Source organism: Bombus huntii, chromosome 2, assembly GCF_024542735.1.
Source record: "Bombus huntii isolate Logan2020A chromosome 2, iyBomHunt1.1, whole genome shotgun sequence".
Lineage (NCBI taxonomy): Eukaryota > Metazoa > Arthropoda > Insecta > Hymenoptera > Apidae > Bombus > Bombus huntii.
In genome coordinates this window covers 13,519,266-13,532,916 of record NC_066239.1, presented here as the reverse complement: position 1 = coordinate 13,532,916, position 13,651 = coordinate 13,519,266, and the positions used below count along the sequence as shown (strand labels likewise).

The 13,651-nt window shown below is 39.7% G+C and overlaps 1 protein-coding gene and 1 long non-coding RNA gene across 2 annotated transcripts in view; both read left to right on the top strand.

The window, feature by feature from the left end:
• The window catches only part of LOC126876927 (N-alpha-acetyltransferase 15, NatA auxiliary subunit), a 47,452-nt gene that overhangs the window by 19,958 nt on the left and 13,843 nt on the right, over positions 1-13,651 (top strand). The window lies entirely within an intron of this gene.
• LOC126877187 (uncharacterized) lies at positions 56-11,561 on the top strand. Its single transcript, XR_007694809.1, has 3 exons — positions 56-197; positions 273-520; positions 597-11,561. It is a non-coding gene; the product is annotated as an uncharacterized LOC126877187 (long non-coding RNA).

Sequence of the window (13,651 nt, the reverse complement as noted above, 5' to 3'; positions counted from 1 at the left end):
ACGCGCCTCTCCCCACGTTCACCACGCTGGAATTGGTCCACGCGGCGGGAATAAACCGCGATCATAGGAAAATCGCCGCGCTTTCCACCTCCTCATCGTCGATGAGTGATTAGAAATTACTCCTACACCAAGGTGGATTTTATGGTTTCAGTGTTCCCGATGATTTGGAAGTGGGACCTTCTATGTTGTTGCGAATGGTAATATAGTAACGTAAGGTTATTTGAAGCAGCTTCGATTTTGAATTTTCTACGGAATAATTAAATTTGTTGCAGATATATTAGGAGAGATCATTAGTCTGGAATGTTGTAACGAAGGAAGGAGAAAATATGGCGTAGCTTAGATCCGACAACAGAAGATATAAGAAACGCGGAAATGATTCGCGTGATTCTATATTAGGATTATTTGAGTCAGGGAAGAGGTATGATATAAACAACAAAATAACTTGCAGGAATAAAGTAATATCGAAGTTTCCTCGAAGAAAAGTCGTAGGATATTGTATTACGTCTAGAGGATTCAGCTGGTGCGTTTTATTTTTGAAAGGACATAAGTTTTGAAGAAAAGTTTAAGAATTAGAGTGACGTATCGTTTTGTTTCAGCTTCGCTGACACTTGGCAGGTAGTCTACGGAATTCGTATTTTTACGTGACAGCCACGATATGTGTTAATAATATTCGAGGTTCTCGAGTGTAAACTGTGTTCTTTTTCACCGTGTTTCGTCAACATTGTGATTAGGTTTCCTCCAAGCATGTGAACGCGCCGTTACCAAACTAGATCTTCTATTTACAATTGTAGTTATTCTGATCGCTAATGAAGCTAATTCGTGTTAATGGAACGTTAGAAACTGCTTTCGTAAAGAAACCAGGACACATTTGCCAATTTCAGGATCGTCAAATATTAGAATTTAACATTCTTTCTAGTTTTTTATAAATTATGTAAGCCATCCAGAAGCTTTGACTTATAATTGCGTAAAGTGTAAAAACCAGTTTCACAAATATTTAAGTTCGTCATCGAAGATCTCGAATTTAATCCAGTGATTTCATACGGTCACCAGAATGGAAGGCTTTGTCAATGTTCCGTATCGTACGATCTACTGACAAAAGGTACTAATTGATTATAGAAGAGATTCCTTGATCGACAAAGATGAGTAAGCAATTTACCTTTGAAGAATCGGCACATTAACGATATGACTCTTAATCCTCGATTATCAGTGTTGCCAAACACATTTAATGTTATTCACCTAGGAAATCACGTTCTCAAATTAACTCTTTCACAATCCCTTGATACTCTATGATCGAGCAATATTGTCATACATCGTATCCATCCAATATTTGACAATTTGTCGTGTCTTGATATAATAAATGCTTACGACATTCTCTGTATAGATCTATTCACAATAGCAATGTTAGATCGTAGAGGTTAATCATTAGTAACAATACGACAGAAGTTACTTGGAACAGGATTCTAATCCATTTGAGGCAAGAATTCTCCCGTCGTCGACCAATATTTCCATCAAGTTGTCCAATTAAATAATTTTTTCGTAATACCACTGATGCAACGCGATACGATCGCTTGTTCGCAGTCGTAAACGGAAACGAGCTTGGGAAAACCTGCTTTTTACCGATCGATTCCGCGGTGACTCTATGAAATAGGTATTCGCAACTGGTCTTCTCGTTCGCGTGGCCGTCGAGACGGCGCGCGAGATTTTTGTTCGCGATTCGCGAGTTCGGAAATAACTCTGTTACGTCGCGAGACGCGTGCTGCGCTCCTTTACGTAAATCCTTGCGTGTGTCTCGTTAGGCTCTCGCGTTCCTTCGCCCGTGGCGGGTTAATGTCTCAATCGAGCAGTCACGATCTGTCAAAGGACCACGTCAGGATCCATAGAATCGCCCAACATTCCACAGTGGACGCTTATTAGGCGACCGATCGTGTCACCGCGGTAACGAGCACGGAAACAGACACTTCGGGTCTATCGACGATCGTGCCACTCAGGAATCACCTCGCGTGAATTGTAAGTCGCGCGTCGGTTGCATGTTAATTGACGTGGCCACTGATCTCGGCTAATAACTGTCGCGTGTTTATTCCCCTTTCTTTCGCTTTTTCTTTTTCCTCCGCGTTTTATTGCCAGGTCTTTTTATAGTGCGAACGTGAAAGCACGGTAACGAGACACAGCAAAGTTGTTGAAGCGTCTCGTACCCTGCAATCGCTGCTTTTGATAATGCCCGAGGTTTCCAGGTCATCGTGTACTTTTTTGGCATAAAGATTATCAAGAAACTTCTGTCGCGGTGTGTGAAAGATGTTTGTACAAAGTAGACGTACGGAACGAAATAATACTCTACCGTATGTAGTAATCATTCCTATACATGATAACCGAGTAATTCGACAATGAATGACGGGTTCTTGCCGGAGCATCAACCAAATATGTCTGACGTGGCAGTCATTACGTTAAAGATTCTCAGGATTGTAAACTCTAAAACTCATAAAAATGTCAAGAAGGGATTGAAAAAATGAATCTTTATTTAGATCGCTAGAAAGGTTAATTTACATTCCGACGAAAACACACCAACCTTTTTTTAGCACTATCAACACCAAGTGTAAATAATTTCCGTTTACATATAACTCCTGCAACTTCAGATAAATTGTTTTATAATTAGTGATTAAGAGCGACGTGCTTGCAATTCGCGTGACAGTGCACATTTTCTTTTTTATGGCACGTGCGTGAGTCTATATCAGCGCGCGAAAGAGCGCGCAAAAATGTTCCGTGATGCCGGTCACGTGCAATAAACACGATCGTGCGCGGAAGTTTGGCCCACTTGTCCAATACGCGTCCACGAAACTTCATCGTCATCTTTGATAAGCATCGGCCATGTCGAGTCACGAGCACGATCGATCTATGTATATTATTCCACAAGGTCGGTTCCTTTTTCGTTCGGTCGAATTTCGAGTTTCTCAAATTTATTGTTTCTACATTGTACGGCACGTTTGTATTCTCTTAGGACTCTTTCCCCTAGAAATAAATGATACGAGTGGGAAAAAGAGGAGGAGAAAGTTTAATCTGTTTTTATTACGTTCGTTTAAATAAAAAGTAAATGTGAAAAGAAGCGTCGCAGACGTGAACTTGAAGACCAAACGTATCACGCAAAGTGCGATCTCTGATGATGTTACAAGTGATTTATCCACTTCCGTTCGTCACATTGTGTAAGGACTAGGAATTATCATTAACGACATGGAATTGTTTTTTTCCTTCTTACCTTCGTTTGCGTGAAACGCGTTTTAGACCCAAGAACAATTTGAGTTTCTTCATATATATTTGCTTTGTATTTATTAAATTTATTAATACTTTTCGATCTAACATTCTCCGTCTGTTTGTGACTTATATTTTAAATATCCGCAGGAGGAAAATTTTCGAGAGTATTTAAATCAGTGGACTTCTCCGTTTTATTCGTACTTTGTCGTAAATTTGATATAAACCTCGACGATCCAAGTTTAGAACGTTTTTATCGCAAAATTAACTCTCAGAGATAATTCTTTTGATAAATATTCGGCATTTTTATTTATTTACTTAAAATGAATGCTTTTGGTATTGATAGAAGCCTTTCTTTGAAATCTACCGAGTTTTAATATTAAAGAAGTTTTTTTGAGATTATTATGTAAAAATCTTCACTAAATAATTTTTACTATCGATATTCCGATATCTAAGATAATTTACCAGAGTTTTAATATTTCCATAGACAATGAAGCACAAATTTTCGGCATGTTTTCGACACAGTTCCAACAATCTCTTGCTCACGAAGATCGTGAAATTTACGATCATAACAAAGTAAGGCATGCTTTTTTTTTTATACTGTTTTGACACGTCGCGAGCAAAATCAAAGGAGAAAAAACTCATTTCTCATGCAACGACCAAAAACTGCATCCCAATCAAACAGACCAGACTTTCGATCCTACGCTCGTACATTTGCATTTCTACTCGCCTCGGATAATTCAGTAACACGAGGATTCGCATTCCCCAATGCCTTATTTAGTATATGCCCGTGCATCGTCCCCAAATAGGATCGAACCAGTCGAATTTCTGCAGCAATCGATCTATCCAAAATTCCAAGCTCCGCTTGTCAGAACCGCTGCATCATTATCGATCTTAGGATCCGATCTCGCTGACCATATTTGGTGGAACGCACGCTGCTCCACTCGATGATCCATCAATTCCTCTCGTGTCGTCACGTCCTGTATGCAATCTTCTATGCCGACGTCGATGACATAGTATTCTCGGTCTCTGACGGCATCGTCGAGCCGCGGATTATGACGAACAATCGAGTGACGCACATCCTGAAACAGTAGCTAGCCAGACTGCAACGGTCAGGAGGTTATTTTTAAGACTTGATCGTTCATTCACGTTTTTCCCAGGAACCTCTTGAGTCAGCACACACGAAACTAAGGACGTTCCGAAGTCGGTTCGATTCCCGCGAGAAGATCGCCGGCCGCATGAGGATGCGTGTTTATTTCGAAGCGGTGTGTCTAGCGTGCGTGAGTCATAGGAAGAGATTCTTGGTATCAAGGTCGCCGATGGTCGTGACCTTCCTCGGCCACGCCGCCGTTACCGATATTCTGGCGCCATGCTGTGCCACCCGAAATATTTCCCAAAATTTTTTTCGTGGTAGAGATAGTATCAAAGATGAACATAGTGGTTGGGAAGGTCGTGGTTTGGAATTTTTGCGATGATCGAGAGAGAACAGACGATACGTTTATTCGGTTGTCAGATTTTTGATAACGTTTATTCGGGACGCCATTAATACAGTCTGCATTAAGGATAGCTATTGCGTTAACACGACCTTTCATTTTCAATTCTTTTTCGGTCTATTTACATTATCGAATTCTGTTTTTTCAACGTTCTGGCTACGAAAATGAATCTCAAAGATTCCCTTGATATTTCCTTTTTCTACTATTTTTTCTATCTATATACTACAATTTTATGAAATTGAAAAAAAACTGAAGTATTTGTAACGTTACGATAGCCTTAGTCTTTAATGGGTTAAACGGAGTTTCATTGCTTCATTCAGGATACGACCGAACTATTATACAATAATTAAACGTCGCTTAAACGATCCAGATATATCCAATACGGAAGCAGGAAGCTTACCTCGTGTACCTTATCAATTTACTACATTTACTTGTCGCGATCGATCCGCGAATAGCTCTACGTCTACGAATCAACAACACGACCAATATCTCGACGTTATTAAGATTCATATCAGCCTCTCTAATTATGTTTAATTAGTCACTGTGCGTCTCGGAAACGCAGTCAGCGCGCACGAACCGAGAGAGACCAATTTTCAGCATGAATAATACGACACTTCCTGATTTTCTTCTCTCGTCTGAATAATACCCAGGGAAACTCGAGAAATTTTCTTCGTTGTAATTTCATGAGAAACGACCGTGCACCTCGAATCTCTCATTAACACGATCTCGCGCGGTGCTTGATCTACCAGCTTCTGACAAACAGTTGCCGCGATGATTTCGAGACGAGCGGTCCTAACAATGGAACGCGATAAATGTCGACGTTCGCGAGCTCTTAATTAAACCTGTCCAGTATTCCCGTCGTTTCGATAGTTCTTTCTTTTCCCCACGACACGCGCCCATTGTCGTCCAACTCACGAGGTGTCTACGCGCCAGCGTATTTTCCCGCAATTTCGCACAAAAGCCGAGAATGCTGTTTCTCACAGGTGACTTATCGTGGCGTATCTTGAGAACCGGGACGGGCTGGTTAATTTCAAGATCACGGCGAAAAGGTTGTTCCCCGGTGCGTAGCTTGATGTCACGGCCTTTGATCCTGTAGTGGTACGCTCAGCTACAATATACGCCGACGCTTTTGAAAATAATGTTACTTTGTTATTAGACATATTAAACGGTTACTCTTCAGTATCTTCCTGTTGTACGCTTCTTGTTTCAAAGCAAACGCTTTTATCGCGCAGCTGAGATTATGAGAGAAATTTGTGTTTAATTCCAGCTCGGGTAAAATTTGTTTCGAAAATAAGTATGAGTAACAATACGATATAATATCTCCTTGGATCTATAGTAATATAATTTCTGAAAAAATTGGTCGCGAGATGTAACAATTCACTGCATAAGTCTCAGCTTTCTTTTTCTCGCCATAAAGTCACCAAGTTAACTGCGTTATCCCTGTTTTTGCTTTTCTCTGTCAATCTGTGACGTAGAAATCTGGGGAGATACCCTGTCGCTTTGTTTTTCCTTTTTCTTTTTTTATTTTTTCGCTTTCTGGAACAGTGTACCGGTGCTTGTACAATCATTCAACACGAACGTGACCGAAATAGGGATGAGCAGTTGCATTCTTTTTCTTGGAATTCTGCTCGTTCGTTCCGGTGATTTGAACGATGGGACAGAAGAGATTCCGAGGTTCTCGTGCTGTTTCTCGCGACAGCAGCGATTGTGTTGCGTAGAATCGTATACAATAACATGTAAACTCCATTAAAGCCCATCTTAGTAGTGGGAATAAGAACAATTTCAGAATTGATTTTTTCTATTTTTGATATACTTATTCGGTTTGGATAAGTGGGAAAGCTATAGATGCAAATTGATCGGTGAAATTGATCGATGTAATCTAACGTGTGCGAATGGTTAGAACGAAAAAATCTTCAGCACAGTAGTCGTTAGGGCGTAGGTTCGTCGAGACGATGATTGTTAGTAGTTGAATAATAACTATGAAACTCGTGGTTCGTTAGTTTGCGATTAGAACTAATCATTTAACGTGACCGTAATTGAGTCAACGACAATGGGACGGCATGGAAGATCTCGATGCGAGCGTAATTTTCTGATTGCGTGCAGTTGAATACACTGTTTCTCTTTAATAATATCTAGCAGTTCTTTTCTCAAACGTTATAAATAAGCCGTATAAAATTTTTATGCGAAGAACGAAGAGCTTCATTCACTTGTGGCGAATAAATCTTCGGAGAACATTGTGATAAAATACGGCTGCTATAAAAACTAGGCTTACAAACACGCGAGTTCGATAACAGAATGATTAAAGCAAACGGATCTCAGCGCAAACAAGAATCTACGAAAACAGTTTTATAGTGTTTGTCCAGTCGTGTTAATGCAAATTTGGAAATTCTTGCGTAAAACAAGCTATAACGAGATAGATCGATACGTCTCATACGTTTAGTGGAACGTGACGTAGAATCTGAATAAAGAAAGGCAACTTGGATACTCGTAAGCTTTTAAAAAATCAAACGGCATTACATACGCCTTGCTGACTTCTCTTTGCCTCAAGTTAACGAAGCAAGGACATTTACTTAATGAATTAGTGTTCACGAGCCGTGCACTGATGAGGGATATAAATTGTATTTGCCATGTATACAAAGCTTACAAAATTGTTCCATCATTGAATAAGTACAGATATTTATTAACGCGTGTCATGTACGGTATAAAAAAGAAAAGTTACAACAGAACGTTCAGATCAAATACAAAAATCATATTGATTAACATTTGATATATGTGTCCGTTGCATACGTCTTGGATCAAAACTGATATAGATATATATTTTTTTTATTACACGACTTTCATTGAATTTAATTTAAAGCAAAAGGGAAATTAGGAAATGTAACTGGTCTTAAAACTATTTAATGTACAGGTAATCGATATTTCGATGCAATACGCGATGCTTCATATACAAGCAGTCAATAAGAATTATCATCTGATTTTCTTGTAACTAGGTCACGATTTAATTAAACATCACAAGGAACTATGCGAATCATTCGGTCAAGGCAATATTCTCGATAACTTGAGAACAAATCTCATCTACTCTGATCTGAATGTACGTGAAAAAGGACGATGCGACGCGTGTCTGCTTTGCGATTCATCGGCATTGCCGGCGGAACTTTCCTCCGACCGATTTTCCCTTTCGCTCGCGGAATTAGAAATTCTACTTAAACGCGGCCGCTCTTGTTCCATCGCTCATTACGAATTCCGTCAGCGTGTTGTCTGTATTTTTACACGTACAATGACCTTCTATAGAAGAAGAAGAGCGACTAGCGAAAGTGTCATTGCTCGCCGCTGCATATTACCGCTAACATCCGTCGCTTTCGCCGCGATTTCGTTGAGATTCGACTCGCGTCCTTTCCTTTTCGGTGTTTTCCGCGCTTGTTCGCACTCGATCTTTACGCTCGAACCGCCCTATTGTCTTCTTGCGAGAGTTGACAAGCTTTCAGGTCTTGTCGCCTGGAAAAGTATCGGAGAAAGGGCTACCTACATTATTAACGCGTATCTTGCTATACGTGTGATCATTGTGAAACCGTTGTCGTTCGGTTGGAGGTTCTTGGAAAATTTGAAGACACAGGGAGGTTGGAAATGGTAGGAAATTCTCCAAAATGCAGGAAAATCTCTGAAGTTACATGAAATTTTCCAGAGAAAGAATGCAATAGCATCAAGTATTTCATACTATATACATAGGAATTTCTTTTATCTTATAGTTGAAAAACGGACGACATCATTGAGGAACATTTCCCGTGACTAATAATTAAAAATAGAATGTGCATAATTGTGAGAGGAAACATTTTACAGCGAAAATAAATTTATGAAAATAATATTTATAATTCTCACTATTCTATGCATTTAAATTTATGAAGTTGATAAGTATAGCTTCGGAGAATATTATTTCATATCTCTGTAATATCTGTACAAAGGCCTCTTTCACTTTGAATTCACGACGCTGCAATACCTAAAATAATTTCCAATACTTCGAGCCAATTACCAGTCATCGGATATCGAAATCGTTCGTATCCTATAAAGGTAAATCGTTGTGCTTTCCACGGTAAAAACTTGAATTTATACGAATGCATTTCTTTATGAGAAACGCGAGATATCGGATGCACGTCATAGCTGCATTCGAAGTAAATGTAGAATGAAGGAAGAGAAAAATGTACAACGGCGGCGATTATCGGTGAACGTAACCTTAATTGTTCGTGCGTTTTATGCGTAAAATCTCCGTATTCGTGCGTTCTCATTCGTAGAATTTGCCTATTCACGTCTGGGTATCTATACGTTTTCCATATTAGTCAACCGAAAGAAATCGCGTATTTGCAGTTCGTTCGAATAGCACGCAACGCCATTAATGCTGTAAAGAGAGAAAAATATCAAGACTTACGAGTCTATACGAGTCGATAAAAAACAGGATATTTAAAGGGATGCAAAATGTGACAATTTTTTAAACAAATGCTATTGAATTTCACGGAAATATAACGCGAAGAATTATCGTTACGGTGAAAGTTTACAAGAAAGCAAAGACCTACTGGAGAAGATTTAAGGCCATTTTCTTTCCCTATTTGCGGCTCTTTCGCGAATTGTAACGCGAATAAGTTTATTTCGTTGTGCTCTCGTAACATACGCGAAATCCTCCACCATTGTTTGACGAGTGAAGAATCGAAGAAACATTACGTCGCTGTTTCTCTGAAATTCACCGTATCCTAAGAATAGCATCGACAGATCGAACCTAGTTCTTACTTCTCGTCAAGAGGAGGAGATTATGAATTAGCGGTATTCGTTCGTATCGTTTCGTAAGGAATTTTATCGCGACGGGACTTTTCGTTCGTGAAACGCTGGAAATAGTTCGGACGAAATGTGTTTTGCATTCTCGTCTGGATTATAATGCATGTTGAGCCACGGGCAATGAACATTAATATTCAGGCGCTGTTTCGTCATTCAATTTCTCGTATTCGCGTTCCTTTGTAGCGAAAATGCCTAAGGAACTGTTACGTGGCGGTAATTCATGGCGCGAGCCATGAATATCGCGATTATATCGCTCGGGACGACTCGTCCGTTTCATGAAACATTTTCGTTGAGACTTTTGACAAGACCTTCCAGGCTGCTTACTGGGAAATTCAATTCCATTGCTTCCGTAATAAAGGAGTAATATTGGAAGATCTTGGTATCATAGTTAGTCACTTATGTTGTAGTTATAACACTCTTCCAGTACAATATACGGTCTAGAACAGTTTTATTAAGAATACAGCGGCATTCAGACATATGAGGTGAAAATTGTAGGAAAAAAAGTGTAAAACTAAGATTATGCATATTTGATAGCTGCACAGTTAGAAATAGTTTCCACTTATTTTTAAGTAGACTTAAAGGATAGAGATAAATTAATGACTACTTGTCAATTGCTTGTTGCACAATCACCGGATTGCGGTGATTAACTTATTTCTCTACCGAAACACCACCGATTCGATAAACACGCGTAACCAATGCGATCGTTCTCCAAACGGTTACTTTAGCCAATTCAATTACAAATTTCCCTTTTTTTGATACTTCTCTCGAGCGTATACAGTATACTTAGAAATAATTGCTGAATAAACGATTAGTATCGTAACATCTCAAAAAACTAAGGATTTACCTCTATAACTTCATTTATTGCAAGGGAATAACATAAACAATCGTAAATTTTCCCATTACAGTATTTAACACATTCTTCTTTATTCCCTGATTATTCACGTAGTCGATCAATTTAGTTTCTGAGCGATTCGTATCTGCTTCTGCGCTGTTCTCAGCCGAAAAAATTGGATACAATGGAAATGATGGCCAAGTCTGACGCATGATATTCAAACGGACGTAAAGAAAAAGAAAGCAAGGAGGCAGGACAAAGCGCAGGGAGGATCGTCGAAGAACATCCTGCTGATAGAATTTGAAAAAAGGCTCGTCGATGCACTCTCTCAACATGGTCGGGGATCACGACCTTGCCACGGCGAATCCGGGATTCGATCACGCTCGCCTTGCCGCGAGAGACCCGGTCGAAACTGGCCTTTTCTTTTCGTGCGTCGATCACGAAACCCACCATGGGAAGTTAACATTCCGGTGGCGTCGCTCCAGCGGTAACGTTAAGGCCTTTCCAGTCGATATTGCCACGAGAGAGAAAGAGAGAGACCACGGATCCCTTTCTTATTTCTCCTCTATGAGCCACGCCTAGCACTTGCTCCGTGTAACCATTTGCACACACCCTTCACTACATATAGAACACGAGTGGGAAACGTGGGCGAGTCGTCGGCCACGATATATCTCGGCCGATGATATCGCTGGCAGGTTATCGGGCAAAATCCGCCGATCCCGAAACGAGAGGAAAGCTCTGAAGAAAAATTTCCGATGGAACGCTGGTGAGATCGTTTGCCGAGGTTTCAATCGAAGTTGTAGTTGCGCTATGGTCAGGGGAGGAAAGGTCACGGTGCGGTGGGATTTACGTACTGACTATGGTAGAGATGGAAGGTGAGCTTGATACGGATCATAAATTCGATCGATTGTTAAATCGTAACACGTTTTAGCAATTGATGCTTCGGGCAAAACGGGATCCAAGCGTCAGCGTATTGCAATTGCAGATAAGAATGTGATACGGTTGCGTTTAATTTAAAAGCGGATGGGCTATTCTGACGTAAAAGATAGGCAAATTTCACTGATTGCACGTTTTAGTTAATAGGTATTTTACTTATTAACGCGCGTGTAGTTTTAAGACAATACTTAATCGCTTAAATTATTATAATAATACATAATATTATTATGTATTATTATAATACTATTATAATAATATTATTAATAATATTATTATGTATATTATGTATATAATATTAATAATATTATTATGTATTATTATAATACATAAATTATTATAATACATCGTTAACTTGTGAAGAGTGAAGATAATAAGAAGTATCGTACTACCTGTTATTTGCCGAGGATATTGCAGTTTGATGACAAGGCTAGCTCAGTGTTTGCGTTCATTCGACAACGATCCTTATATGTATTTTCATCTTACGTCATAACGGCCAAGAATAGAGTAAAAGTAAAACAATTTCAAACAGTCTCAAACAACTCGGAGAGACGAAGACCGATCGATCCACGAAACAGGCATTTCCTCTATGGACCTTGTTCTACTCACTATATCTGGACTTATTGCTTGCTGCTATTTGCAAAATTTGATGCAACGCGCAGACGAGACCGAGGCACTGAAATCACGTTTCGCGTGAAATCTATTTTTCACCGGTTTCGCGCTCGTTATGAAACAAGAGTGGCAGGTCGAAGTGAATCAGTGAGAATCGATGAAGAAAAAGGCGAACGAATCCAGCTCCGATTTGCGTCACAGACCGAAAGGGGATAGTCTACGAGCGGATTGATGCACTTTGATCGCTTCGTGGAAGACGGTACGAAGACAATCCAGTTGATGATCATGGAAAGGTTCCACTTTTCGCTTCTAAACATGGATCGTCTCCATTAAAAATTTCATGCCAGAAAATAGATCAGCCTGAAAGATTCTATTCTTAAGTGTTTCTCATGCTTAATGGATAGGACGTATAGTAATAAATGGCACAGCTGAGAATGGGGTGAATAGTTTCTGTACCTTCTGAGAATAGATCCTCCATGCGCAATCAAATAGAATGTCTGGAATAAAAGTTTCGATAAATTTCTCAATTTGGCGTACTCTTTATTACGTTTTTATAAATTTTGAATATTTATATGGAGAGCTTTTTAAAGTTCTCGATCGAAACCGGGAACTTTCAAATTGTAAGATCGCTGGCTACGTATATTCGTGTTCTAACTGTTCCAAGTCGACGGAATCGCTTATGGCTATTTGTTCGAGGACAAGCGAACAATTGGCCAGAATGAAAATCACAATAGCACCGAGCCATTGTTGAAATTTGCCTAGCGTTCTTACATACGTTTCATTCATCTTACGTTCCGAACGTACTTCCTTCTTATTTCGAACAATGTTTCTTATAACGATTTCCTGTATATTTATAAACTATTCCCTGCCATTAGAAAAATCATGTTTCGAATCGTTATATAAACGGAGCAACGACGTCTCTCCTCAAATTTCAATTAAGGACAATAGTATCGCTGTTCCACTCGGTGTTTATAGTTAAAGATCGATCGACAGTTATCGAGCTCACAGTGGCTTCTACATCAATTATAAATCATTTAACATCATTGCACCATGATATATCGTATCGAAGCGCGTCGAACGATCGAGCAAAGTCGACGGGAAGGCGCGTGTACGCAAAAACATCGGGAACTGTCCGGATCGATGATGAATCACGGTTCTTGACCGACCCGCGAATGTGAATAATCGATCGCAGCTTTCTCATGGAAGCGAACGAAGCTACGATCGTTTGGGCGTTCGAATGCTCGATACGCTTTGATCGGTCGTTGCTTCGGTTGACAATGCATTCGTCAGTGGTGCGTTCGAATTGTTCACCGTCTCATACACGCCATTACGGTCACGATACTCTTCGAATACGTAATATACCACTGAACCCACTGAATACCAGTCGTGTTCTTCGATCTGCATACAATGACCCGACGAGATACGAAGAACATTGTCGCAATTATTATCAGAACGCGTGCATCGGTTTTGATTTTTAAATATTTCATATCTAGTCGTTCTCTTTCTTCTTTTTTTCTTCTACTTTTTATATACGTACGTTGGCTACACACGCCCGTGGTTCTAGGAGGAATTTAACCTTTCTCCCATTCTTCTCACGAACGTTCGACTTCGTAAAAACGGGGGCATTGGTAACGTATTACGGCGATAAACGAGAATCGTGATTTAGTATAGAAGAGAATCGACACCACGAATTTTAAAATCGAACGAGTTTACTTTTTCA